Raw genomic sequence first — 14,394 nt, 5'->3', positions numbered from 1 at the left:
CCATTGTCAGTGGGGAAGCAGATTCAGAAATCTAGGGAGTCAGTCGTTCAGCGTTTTACTTACATAGCCTGCGGGTCTGGCCATGGACTCAACTCTGAAATGGAGAGACACAGACTGAATCTGCTCTAACACAGCATATTGGAAAAACCTCTCTTTCTTCCCTCCTAAATGACAACATCCTTATTGCTATTTCCTCTCAAATGTAGAAATAATATATATTTTGAGGAAAAAATTATGTATGATGTAGAAAGGGAAATTCTCTCCCCTTCCCTTAATGTCATCATCTCCTAGATAATCCACTATTAATATTTTGTTATAAATCATTCCAAATATTTCCTATAAATGTGAGCACAATTTTGTTTCTCTGAAATAAAAATATGCCTTTTTGTTTTGTTGTGAGCTCTTTTACCTTAGCACTGTTTATTGGGCATCTCTCTGCATAGCTATCTACAAACCTATAGCTCATTCTTCAAACTGCATTATTGTTATTATTTTCACAGAACCTAAAATGATGGGCATTACCTGTGTTATATATGGTGCACAAGGAATGTATTTTCACTTCCATTTTTCCATGCTTAATGTTTCATTTCCCCTGAGAAACCCCCTCAATGCGGAATTGTGGTGTCAAAGAATATGTGTGATTTACACTGTAGTGCACATTGCCAATGGCCCTCCAGAAATATCCTAAATATGATGTGTATGAATGTATGCTTTCATATGAAAGCATACAGCTCCCACATCTTTGCCCAAACCAGATATTGTCAGTCTTCTTAATATTTGTCAAACTGATAGGCAAAAACCAATATCTAATTTTATTATACTTTACATAAGAACTGTTTTTTTCCTCTCTTCAAACGTAGATCTAGTTGTGTTTTCTTCAGGAGAAGGCTCTATCCTTTGCTTTGGGGAGGCTCTATCCTTTCGCTCTATCCCTGCTTCCAGCCTCTGTCCCATCCAGCTTGTTAGTGCATTGCTGGTCATTGTTGGTCTTTTGCTGTATCAATTTTTTGCTTTTCCCATAGCTGAGCAGAGCGTATTTTCTTTCTGTCTCTGACGTAGATTCTCACTGTATTTGTACATACCGCATACCACGCACAGAATCACAAGTCACCATCACAGATACACCTCAACACAATCTCTCCCCCTTTCACACATACCACATCACATACAGAGTAACAGTTGCGATCCTATCACACACACCATGGCGTCTAATAGAGGGTTGTTACAGCAATCACAATCAGATCAGATTTCTGACCAGAGCAGAGACCCATCACTTTTCTAGGACACTTCAAATACTTCCAGATGACTGTGGCCTTTCTTGGGTGTCACCTTCATCATCTCAGTTCCCTAGTGCCTTGCTCATAGAACTTTTTCACAAGCTATTTCCTCCTTGCTGGGCACATCTGCACTCTCACAGCACAGAGGCTGCTGTTAAAAAAAGGCAAGAACTGAAGTTCTTGTGTACTGACTCAAATATACAGGAAATGCTTCACATCTGTTCTCTCACCCACATCAATATGTATTATTTCCCCTTGAATTATGTCACATGGATTTCGAAGAATTAAACTGTGGAAAGGCCGAAATAGATCCGGCTTTGTCTGATTTCTGCCAAGAACATTCTGATTTACCATTAGCCCAATGTTTCTTTCCGAATGCAGTTTTCTTTATTGATTTCTTCCCCTCTGTCACCAGCATTGCTCAAAACAGAGCTACTAAAATTTGCTGACCTCCTTCATTCCTCCGAAGTTCTTAGCAATAAGACTTATTCAGAACATATCCTTCAAATCCACTACTTAATTAAAATACAAAGTTAGGTTGGGGAAACATAAATAATAGAGCTGATAAGGAATTTGTATATGCATACTATTTCTCCCTCTAGTTTTCTGTGTATGAATCTGGGTCTAAGTCTTTAGAGAGAAGTTTGCATAACACAATTATGAGCCAAATGGGCCTGGGTTTGCACCCTATGTCTGTATGAACTCATAATTTTCCTTTCTGAGCTTCATTTTTTGGGGGGTGTTTAAAATGGAGTTAATAAAAGTACCACTAGCCTTGAAGATTAAATAGGTACATTGGACAATATAAGACTTCACTAAATGTAATAATGTTATTTCCTGGTAAAAATATTATTTTTATTCATTCAAAAGTCTAGGGAGATGTGTTTGGATGTACATTTTAGTTCTCTTATATGCGATACTGGACTTCACTAGTATATGAAATTAGTCAATATTCATGGACCCCCTAATGTCAACTAGGCTCAAAGATAACCCAGACATGGGTCCCATTCTCAAGGATTCTCATTTCCCTTGGGATGCAGAAACTGTGAATTGTGTGTACACTGCAACAATAATTATTGCTTACATTTATTGTCTGTGTGCTATGTGGTAGACTCTAAGTACTTTGCATGGATTAGTTCATTTAATTCCTATAGTCAAATATGTGGGGAACATGCTCCTGCTATGCCCATTCTATGGATGGTTAAACTGATGATTAACTCCTTAAGGAGTTATCCTAGTTTGCTAGGATGAGGTAGGATCAGGTGCATGAACTACACCCCTTTAGTGGAGGTGTGTGGGTAGGAGGGAGGAACATCGTCCTAGAAGAAGAAATACTTCCTTCCCCAAATTCATTTCTTCTTTTTAAAAACAGACTTCACTGAATTTGTTGCAATATTGCTTCTGTTTTATGTGTCAGTGTTTTTGACTGGGAGGCAAGTGGGATCATAGCTCCCTGACTAGGGATTGAACCCATACACCCTGCATTGGAAGGCGAAGTCTTAGCCACTGGAATACCAGGAAAGCGCCCCTTTCATCTTTTTTTTAACATGTGCCTTTCCTCACAATGTTCTTCATTCTTTTGGTTTTAGTCACAGAAGGGGTTTTCCTCTTGTCAGTGTGCAAATACCACTGGATAGGGTTAACCCACAGAAGATAAAAGTCATTCTGAAAAGTTCATCTGATCTTTAAGGTGATGAGTCAGGAGAGAATCTGAGACACTGTATGAGAGGGAGGAACCCTGGGCTGGAGGGCAGGGAGGAAGAGTGGAGTTAGGAGCATGGATGTGCAGCCTCAAGATACATCCTCCCGGTATTAATACATGCATGCCTCAGTCCCTTTGCCATTCACCTGAAACTATCACAACACTGTTAACTGGCTATTGTTGTTGCTGGTGTTCAGTCGCTAAGTCATGTCTAACTCTTTGAGACTCCGTGGACTGTAGCATACTAGGCTCCTCTGTCCTCCACCATCTCCTGGAGTTTGCTCAAATTCATGTCCGTTGAGTTGGTGATGTTATCATCTCATCCTCTGCCACCCACTTCTCAGCTATACTCCAATATAAAATAAAAAGTTTTTTAAAAAGACACATCCTCCTTTTTATGTTTATTTATTTATCATATCTGCTCTGGGAGCTCTACATTCCTTTCTATAGGTCTGGAATTTTTCTGACATCTTTCTCCTTCTGCCTAAGCAACTCACTTTATTATTTCATGTGTCTCTGCACTGATGGTGACAAATTTACTTGGCTGGCCTTTCTGCAAATGTCTTTATTTCACCTTGGTTTTTGAAGGATATTTGGCTGTATATAGAACTTTATGCTGAGAGTTTTCTTTGTTTCTGCTTTTATTTATACACACACACAAATTTCTTTCAAAGATTTATACTGATTAATGCCCAAATAAGTATTTCAGGTTAAAAATATATGTATAAATGAGATACAAGACAAGGACAACTGGGTGGGGAGAATTATACTGATAAAAGTTTATTACACTGTTTATGAATGAATATAATATTTGAAGACAAAAGGAAAGACTCATCCTCCCTGCCTGTCACTCGTGCAGAGCTTTGTCTCCCCTGGACCTTCTCTGGAGAAGGAAATGGCAACCCACTCCAGCATTCTTGCCTGGAGAATCCCATGGACGGAGGAGCCTGGCGAGCTATGGTCCATGGGGTCACAAGAGCTGGACACGACTTAGCAACTTAGCTACCACTACTACCTTCTCAGGGTCTGTGAGTCCCACCTGCTTTCCTGAAATCACTCGTCACTTACCATGCCTCTTTTTAAAGAATTTTTCTTTAAAATGTGATTATTTTTAAAGTCTTTATTGAATTTGTTGTAATTTTGCTTCCGCTTTATATACTTTTTGATTTGTTGGCCAGGAGGCTTATAGGATCTTAGTTCTCTGACCAGGGATCTAACCCACACTGCCTTCATTAGAAAGGCAAAGTCTTAATCACTCGACCATTAGGGAAGTCCGCCTGTATGCTTATTAATTCCTCTTTTATTTTAGGACCTTTGCCTTATTTTATATCCTCTATTCCACCTTTTCTCTCTTCCTCTAAAGCATAAAATGGGTCCAGGATTAAGGATTTGGGGCATCCCACCCGCGTGGAAGCACAGGTGCTTGTTTGTAATTCTTTTACTGTTGATAGTCTTTTCTCAGGAGGCATTTTTGAGAGCCTATTTTATTTTTTTTAAGAAAGGGAATGAAGAAGATGGTTTTTTTTACTACGGTTTATTTTTTAATTATAAAAGTTACACTCATTAAAGAACATTTGAAAATATAGAAATATATCAGGATAAAAATCACTCCTGGGTACTGTTCTGTCTCCAGTGGCTCTTCCCCACCCGGGGACCAAACCTTTGCCTCTGTGTCTCCTGTATTGGCAGGTGGGCTCTTTACTGTCTGAGCCACTGGAGAAGCCCCTGGATACTGTTAATAATTTGGGAGAATACTTTAGACCATTTTAAAACATTGTGTGGTTTTGAAAACACAGTGTAATCATTTTATTTACATGTATCATGCCTAACTACATTTGCCTGTGTATATAAAATATTTGTAGATGTATATATAAATATTGTGTGTGTGTATATATATATATATATATATATATATATAAATTCTGTGGGGGCAGAAAAGGATTTCATTAAGATTCAGTCCTTATGTGCTAGTCACTTCAATCAGCGCAGGTCTATTGACTTCTGTATTGAATGTCTGTCATCACAGCCGTGTTTTAATCTAAATTGACCACTTGGGCATCTGTTAACCTTTCAACAGTGCTTTGTGATATAGGTGCAGTCTCAGATCTTTCCTGATTCAGTCTTGCGAGTTTGAGCTTTCCCTGACATCATTCTAATGCGCTAGAACATAGGAGATTTCACTTCTCTCACGCGTTGGCAAGTGTCTCAGACTCCTCAGTGCATCTGTCTCACAGTGTTCCTCCACGTCCTTTCACTCTGCTGCCTGTTCAATACTAGATTGTGGAACTGAAACTCTAAGAAGGGACAAGAAGGCAGCAATGAAGTGATTGGAAAGGTTGCCATTGTCTGCGTGTGCGATAAATATCCTTTCCCGGACCTTATGAATGAGGCTGCCTTCCTGATGAAGGATTGATCTGCTCAACAGAATGTATGGAAAATGACGGAGAAACACTAGGAAGCAGAGCGAGATGAGTAGCCACTTCAGAAAGTTTAGACTCTGTTTTTAGGGCAATGACTCCAGGGATTTAGATTAAAATTAAAATGAGAATCTTTGCCTTATTCTCCCAAACTCTTCATGTGATTTCTTTTGAGTAAAGGATAATAAATACAGCAACTGAAAATATTGGGAAGAATTATTTATCAGCTACTCTTTTATTGTAGGGAGTTGTTCCCTCTCTACCCCTGGCCCACTCTAAAAAATCTTTTATCTTCCCAGGGGACATGCAGTCCCTTCAGAACTATAAAATAAGGGGAGAGGGAAGTCTTCCTTCCTGTGGAGATAATTGGAATTGAAACATTTCATATGCTTTAGAGTAGGAAATTGAGGAAGTAAATTGTACACAAAGAACAAAGGAAGTTATTCAGCATGTCAACCTTGCCCCTGTATTGACTTTGAACCCAGTCTGGAACTGAAATTAAGCTTTGCCATAGCAACACTAAAGATTTCTTTAGGCTAAAAGCACCTTTGTAGGAAAAAAAAAGGGATGATCTCAAGAGGGACGGGATGTGTGGAGGTAGAAAGAAATGCATTTTAAAAGATAAAAACCCTGAAATGAAAATTCAGACTCCTTCTAATCCGTGATTAAACATTGTGACAGAAGAACCTTTAATCCCTTATAGTAAATCTCTCGTACTGGTTTCTTCAACTCTTCTGATATGTTGACGTGAAGTCCCTAGGGCTCTTCTTTGCTTAGGCAAAGAGTTCCATCCATGTGTATAACTGTTTCCAGATACCAAGCCCTTGTAAAGGAGAACTGTTTAACCTTGCTTGTTATCACTGATTCATGTCAATACCTACTCCATGGGTCATACCATGGCGAAATCTAGCCCACTCACTTTTTCCTAAATGAAGTTTATTGGAACTCAGACAGCCACCCCTTCAATTACATGGTCTATAGTTGCTTTTGCACTATCACAGAGAATTTAGTTTTGACAGAGATCGTATGACCACAAAACCAAAAATATTCGCTCTCTGACCCTTTACAGGAAAAGCTTGCTAAACATTGCTAGTTGATTAGAACACGGAAAGGCCAAATTTCTAGGTTTAAATTTGCATTTTCTATATCCAGTCCCAGAAATCTCCCATGTCAATTGTTCTCTCTGGTCAGATAATATTGCGCATGGCCTCTGCCCATATTTCTATAACATTTTTCCTGCCAAGCACAGCAGTACTAAAATAATAATAATAACAATAAACAGTGGTTTGAATTTTTTGTAGATATTTTATTTGTGTTTTGAATGTAAAGCATGAAATACATTTGGTTCTTCAAAAAGGACAGAGATATTTGGGAGATGATTGAATATGGGTTGCATTAGAAAGTTAATTATTTACTGTATAAGTACAATGCATATTTGCATAAATAAAGCACTTTCCAAATAAGCATAATCATTTTCCACTGCACTTTATAAACAAGAGAGATTAATTTCACATTTTTAAAGTATAAGACCACCCCCATGCCATGTGAGGTCTAAACTACTCTCTGAAAGTTATCATATATATAAATGTAAACATCTGAATAATTAAACACATAAATGCATGGTTTATAGATAAACATCTCCACAGAAGATGCTGCTAATTAATTGTGCCAGTTGTATTAGAGGCATCATTCCTCAGCCTTTAAAACATGGCTTGCCTTTTAGCCATATTGGAGTAAATATGGTGAGCATAAGGGAACTGATTTTTTATTTTTAGAGTGTTCATACTGTCAGTGAAGAGGGCAGCAGAGGATAAGATGGTTGGATAGCATCACTGACCCAATGCACATGAACTTGAGCAAACTCCGGGAGATAGTGGAGGACAGGGAAGCCTGGCATGCTGCAGTCCATGGGGTCACAAAGAGTTGGACCCGACTTAGTGACTGAACAACAACCCTCTAACTAGTTGAGGACCTGATCGCCAACTTCACATCAAAAGTCACTGGGGTTCAAATGATTTCAGTTTGTGGGTGGATGTGTTCTGTACCACAGAGTATTATGCTTCACTTGAGTATCTTTACAGCAGCTTGATACAATCTCAAATTGCTCTTTTTAAACTTTTACTATAAAGTGTCCCATATCCCTGCTTCTCTCTCGAGTCCCAGCTGTCTCATCCCCCTTTACCATAGACCCTTTCTTACCTGCCTGTTGGCCTCTGGGTCTCTGATTACTTTGTCCTCTGTGTCCCAAAGCACTTACTTCTCATATAACTCTCATTTGACATTTCCTGTGTCCCTAACTGGGAGAAGGCAATGGCATCCCACTCCAGTATTCTTGCCTGAAAAATCCCATGGATGGAGGAGCCTGGTGGGCTGCAGTCCATGGATTTGCTAAGAGTCAGACATGACTGAGCAACTTCACTTTCACTTTTCACTTTCATGCATTGGAGAAGGAAATGGCAACCCACTCCAGTATTCTTGCTTGGAGAATCCCAGGAATGGGGGAGCCTGGTGGGCAGCTGTCTATGGGGTCACACAGAGTCGGACACGACTGAAGCGACTTAGCAGCAGCAGCAGCAGTATCCCTAACTACACTGTATGTTCTTATAGTGCAAAGGATGAATTCTGTCTGCCTTGCAGTCTTAGCAAGAAGCGTAACAGTCTACAAATACTAAGCTCTCAGAAAACTGCTGCTGATAAGAGCATCATGCTGTTTGTGTGCTAAGTCATGTCCGACTATTTATGGTCCTGTGAACTCTAGCCCTCCAGATTCCTCAGTCCATGGAGATTCTCCAGGCAGGAATACTGGAGTGGGTTGCCATGCCCTTCTCCTGACCCAGGGATCGAACCCATGTCTCTTGTGTCTCCGGGTCTGGCAGGCGGGTTTTTTACCACTAGGGCCACCTGGGAAGCCCCATTGTACTGTTTAGGTTTTTCATTTTGCTCATTCTGATGGTTTTAGTCTATCTCCATTTATCTCTGGATCAAATGGCGTAAACCAGGTTTTGACCAGGTTGCTTTTTGTTTGTTTTCCCCTCTCCTTCTTTTAAATTGATATTTCCTGTTGGTATCCGACAGGTCTAAACCATTCTCTCTTCTGTCAGACACCACCGAGCCCTACCTTGCCTTACTTTGTTCTTTGATTGTCCATCCTTCCTCCAGGAAACCTTCAAGAATTTCTTCTAATTATTTTCACCTTGTTAGCACCATCTAGGGGCCAAATTTATCTCGGACTCAATCCTGTAATCATAGCTGACTCTTGTTTTGGTGGGTAGAGGGAGGAGACGGGTGCTTAAGTCTGTGGTTGTGGCTGAAAAGTGAATGTTGGACAAATGGTTCTAAAATTTCTTTGGTCATCTTGTTACTTCCTCTGGGTCCCACATGCTCCTCATTTGTAGCTCTGTTTGGCCACTGCTTTACTCTGTGTTATGTTAGAGTTAGCCATCGGGGAGGCCCCTGGTGGCTCAAACAGTAAAGAATCTGCCTGCAATACAGGAGACGCGGGTTCAATCCCTGGGTCTAGAAGATTCCCTGGGGAAGGCAATGGCTACCCGCTCCAGTATTCTTGCTTGGAGAATCCCATGGACAGAGAGGAGCCTGGCGGGCTGCATTCCATGGGGTCACAAAGAGTCAGACACGACTGAGCAACTGTGGACATACGTTAGAGTTGGTTCTCTCTCCATCCTCGTTAGAATTTTGAAGAAAGAGAGTATTCATGTTGATGTATGGCAAAACCAATACAGTATTATAAAGTAATTAGCCTCCAATTAAAATAAATTTATAATAATGATAACAAAAAGAGAGTATGGACATGTTTCTGTGGCATACCAGCTCAGCAGGGGGAGAAGTTTGCAGTAGGTACTCCGAAGTATTTGGAGTTGAAATAAAACATTCTTTTTTGCTCTGGAACTAAGTTTATCTTGCGAGTAAGGACTATTTCTACTATGCAAAGAGCTGCTGTTCTCAAATAGTATAAAATTGTCACCCAGATTCACTGCCAGCCCAAAACCTTCTTCAAAAAGATCAATTCCTTATTTCTTAAAGCATATGTTCCTAAATTGTTTGAATGATAATTACTTAGCAATACTAAATGTTTCAAAAGATTTGCAATGTGATTCACATATTGAAAAAATATTTATAGGAATCTTTATAATTTAGTTGTATCATTTGGCCAAGTTAACCTCTGTGTGCCTAGGTTATTTTATTCTGTAAAATGAGGATAAGTGTTGTGGACAAACCTCAGTGTCCTTTTTCTTTTTAGTTATTCCTGGTATTTCTACCTCTACTCCACAGCTTTCCTCTACCCACCACTGATGGGATCTAATATTTTCACTATTCACAGGATTCTCCAGATTTCTTCTGTACGTGGGGACAGCTCCTATGGTGGAAAATGGCAATTTACGTGGGATAAGAACTGACCTTACCCATGTGTCCTCTGCAAGCTTTCTATGGAATCCAGGTAAAAATGGAAATATCAAGGTGATGGAATCTGTCTGAAGAAGGGTAGAGCAATGATTTTGTGGCAATTAAAGTCATTTAAAACAAACAAAAGATGTTACTTGAAGCTCAAGTTGTAAGGTAATAGTTAAACTCTCCTTTCCTGGTTGAGATGTGTCTTTCAGGAAGTATCCATCTCAGGTTTCACTAAATAGAATTCTGACTTAAAATATCTGCCCTAAATCAACTTTGAGCAAGACTTAAAATTGGACTAATAAAGAGAAGGTGATGTTCCAAGCGTTCCTTGTGGAGATGACATTTATTGGGGGAGATCTTGGAAATCAGCAAGGGTCAAGACTATGAATGAAGCTGACCCCACAGGTGCAAGGCTTGTGGGTTTCAGTTCCAGTATCACTCTTCAGAGATCGGTGACAGCCACCCTAGAGGCACCATCTGCAGGCCTATGGGAAAGATAGCAGATTTCAAATACGTGGGAAAGAAAGAAGTTACATTTGAAAGTTGACTTTATTATACTCTCTGCTTTCGGAGAGCTTCCTCTTTGTACTTCTCACCTCATTTTTTACCCACACTGCTGAACAATTTTGGCATTTGATTCTCCCCCAAACTACTGGTTCCTGGTTTCGATTTCTGTACCTATTTGAGAAATACAAATAGGGTTAGATCTCATTGAGAAACACAGGAAAGTTACTTTATGGTTCAGAGTCTTGCAAGGCTCAGCAGATAACTTTTCATGAGGGCAAGGCGACTGCTGTTTGCTTCTGATGTCCGTGTCTAGGGAACTCTAAGAACTTTGTATGCACTGTCATATTCATTTTACCTGAGGCAGGTTGGAGGCATGCATTATTGTAAAAATTTCTTTAAAGCTCTATTCGTAAATGTAAAAGAGATAACAATGTTGTCTATGTGTCAGGTACATTTTAAAAATGACACTGAAAAGAGCTATGGATTTTAATAATAATGTTCTTTCACCTTTTTTTTTTTTAATTGGAAGATAATTGCTTTACAACGTTGTGTTGCTTTCCACTGTACCCTTTTCACTCTGTTAAGAGGGGATAAGAAGGTCACTTATTATCAATCCCAGGACAGGTTTCCCTTAGGAGAGAGTATTATAAAGGATGAGAATATAGTGTAGAAATTAGCACTTAACTAAAAGAGGGGCGTGTTAGAGATGCATCCAGGGAGACTGGCTACTGATTGGAAGGTGTCTCCAAATTGATTGGAGTAATACCTTCATGCTTTGCTGATTCCATTCTTTTGCTGTTGGCCAAAAAACCCTCACATTTTTATTTTTTATCTCTGGACCTAATTAGAGACACTGTAGAACTTTAAAGTGTAATGATATTGCTTCTCCAAGTACCTAATAAAAGTACTGGGTTAAGAATGAATAAATCTAAACTATTTCCCCACTCTGCTGCTGTGAATTTTTACTGGGTGCATTGCTAAACACCTCTAGGCCCGAGTTCCTTCACCTGCACAATGAAGGTGAGGGATTCTATCACCAACCCCTCCCAGCTTTAGTAGTTTCTAGAAGTATATGACATGTTTTATTGCTTGCTGTGCAGAAAGGAACATGCAGAGGATATCAGAGTTTCTTCTTTGTCTGAATCTCCCTTGCAGGCTTTCTCTCTTTCTCTTAAAATCATAGCTGTAATTTAAAAACTCTTTACTCAAAATTCTCTATGCTTGTTGTACAGAAAGGTTAGAAAATAGAGACAAATGAAAAAAAAAAAAAACTATGCATAATCTCACCACTGTTGGATAACCACTGTTAACAGTGGGGCATATATTCCCTCTGACATTTTTTTCAGACATTTTAAAACACACACACACCCCCTTTTGTTATGTCAGTGTGTCTTGAAGTTTATTAAGTTTGAGGGGGGTTAACCATCACTGCTAGATGTTCAGGACACATCCAGAGTTTGGAGGGGCAACAGGAAGATCCTCTGCTTCTTTTTGGGATTGTGTGTCAGTCCATCCAGGTTTGGACTTTCTCTGGCCTCCTTGCCTCCCTTTTTTCTGTTCTTTAAAATTCCATTTTTTTAAATTTTATTAAAGTATAGGTTCTGTACAATATTATATGTTACAGGTCTACAATATAGTCATTTACAATTTTAAAGGTTATACTCTATTTAAGGTTAATATGAAATATTGGCTTTATTCCTTGTGGTGTACAACAGATCATTGTAGTTTATTTTATATTTGATAGTTGTGTCTGTTCATCCCCTGAATGGGAAAGTTACTCAGTCATGTCCAACTCTTGTGACCTCATGGACTGTAGCCTGCCAGGCCCTTCTGTCCATGGAATTTTCCAGGCAAGAATATTGCCATTTCCTACTCCAGGGGTTCATCCCTTACCCCTATATTTTCCCTCTTCTTTTACTTCTTCCCACTGTTAACCACTAGTTTCTTTGTGTCTGTGAGTTTGCTTCTTTTTTTGTTATATTCATTAGTAAGTTGCATTTTTCAGATTCCACATGTAAGTGATATCATATAGTAATTGTCTTTCTCTGTCTGACTTATTTCACTTAGCAAGATGCTCTCCAGTTTCAGCTATGTTGCTGCAAATGGTAAAATTTCATTCTTTTTTTTATGGCTGAGTAGTATCCCAGTGTGTACATCTTTATCCATTCATGCACATGCACGTTTTTATCCATTCATATCTTGAGCAACACTTAGGCTGCTCCCATGTCTTTGGCTTTCTTCTCGTATCTTAGAATTTTTTGTCTTCTTTCTCTCTCTCCTAGTTTATTGGTTTGATTGACTTCCCCTCCTGGAGAGGTGGTACTAGCACCTTTCATCCTGATCTTTCTTAGAAGGAACTTTATACAGAGTTAACACTTACAGGGCAAAAAAACCCCCACCTTGGTTATATTGATGCTTTGTATAGCATAAATCCAGTACCTTACTAAGTTAACAGAGTCTCTGTCTCTTTTTTTCCTATCTTAAAAAGACACAAACAAAATAAAATGGAATAAAAAATGACTTTAACAACAACAATAATAGCATAACAAAAGTCAAACTCCTCCCAGGAAGGACTAGAAGACAGGAAAAATAAAGAGACGAGAAAGGAAGGTAACTCTGATTTGCTTTGTTTACATTTGTAAATACTTTCTCAATATTTTATATTTAAAAATGTGATCATATTTTATATAGCTAGAAATTTACTTTTTCACATAATAAATCCATCACGAACATCTTTCTATATCGCATAATAAATACCTATTGTATATTTAGTGCCTATCATATATTTAGTGGTTGCATATTTTTGCAAGGGAAGAAGTAACTTACCTAGCTTATCCCCATTATTTTTGCTGATGAAAACAATAATAAAAGAATTATGTTGGACGAACAGACTAGGGTAATGGCATAAGTATTCCTGTCTTTGTTAAGAGTCCTTTATGTCCATGGTAGGTATATGCAAATATGTGGCCATAGTCCTGGCAGGTGTTACAGCAGATCATGACCCTGTAGCTAAGGTCGCAGCAGAGTGCTCCAGGGAGTCACCACTAAGTGACCGGAGATGACAAACCACATGAACTCTAGGCCACTCTGTTTCCCTGGGTTCCCACATTGCCAGAAGCAGGAATGACAAAGTGTTAGAATCGGTCTCATGTTGGAGAACACAGCCAATTCTTTTATATTAGTATGTTTATGTGAATCCTACTGAATTGACTCTCGGTAGAAAGAGATAGGTTAGTATTATGGACTGAATGTGTCCTCTCCCACAAAGTTATATGCTGAATCCCCAACCTCCAATGTGGCTGCATTTGGAGATGGGGCATTTATGGATGTAATTAGGGTGGCATGTGCGTGCGTACATGTGTGCTCAGTCATGTCCAATTCTTTGCGGTTCCATGGACTGTAGCCCACCAGGCTCCTCTATCCATGGGATTTTCCAGGCAAGAATACTGAAGTGGGTTGCTATGCCTTCCTCCAGGGGATCGTCCTGACCCAGGGATTGAACCTGTGCTTCTCACGTATCCTGCATTGGAACACAGAGATAGTGTCTCTCTGGAGCAAAGGACAAATATACTTACTGCTCATTAGAAAAGGCTTTGGAGCCCTAAGTTTAGGGTTCTTCTTTTAAAATACAACTCTGAGACTTCCCTGGTGATACAGTGAATAAGAATCTGCCTACCAATGCAGGGAACATGGGTTTGATCTCTGGGCTGAGACAATTCCACATGCCACAGAGCAACCAAGCCCATGTGCCACAAATACTGAGCCTACATGCTGCAAGCCTACGCACCTGGGACCTGTGCTTCACAACAGGAGAAGCCACCACAGTGAGAAGCCTGCACACCTCAACAAGAGAGTAGCCCTCGGTCTCTACAACTAGAGAAAGCCAGTGTGTAACAATGAAGACCCGGTGCAATCAGAAAAAAAAGACAGCTCTCTGGATATGTACACATTCATCCGGGCCCATCCATGTCACTTGTGTGGGACTTGGGGGCGAGTGGAACTGATGTACCTATGCTAATACTCATGCTTCCTCCTGCCCCACGTGCCATGAGGTCCTCTGTCTCCAAACTAGGTTACTCAT

Source organism: Capricornis sumatraensis, chromosome 2, assembly GCF_032405125.1.
Source record: "Capricornis sumatraensis isolate serow.1 chromosome 2, serow.2, whole genome shotgun sequence".
Taxonomy (NCBI): Eukaryota; Metazoa; Chordata; class Mammalia; order Artiodactyla; family Bovidae; genus Capricornis; species Capricornis sumatraensis.
Note: the sequence above shows the minus strand (reverse complement) of the source record.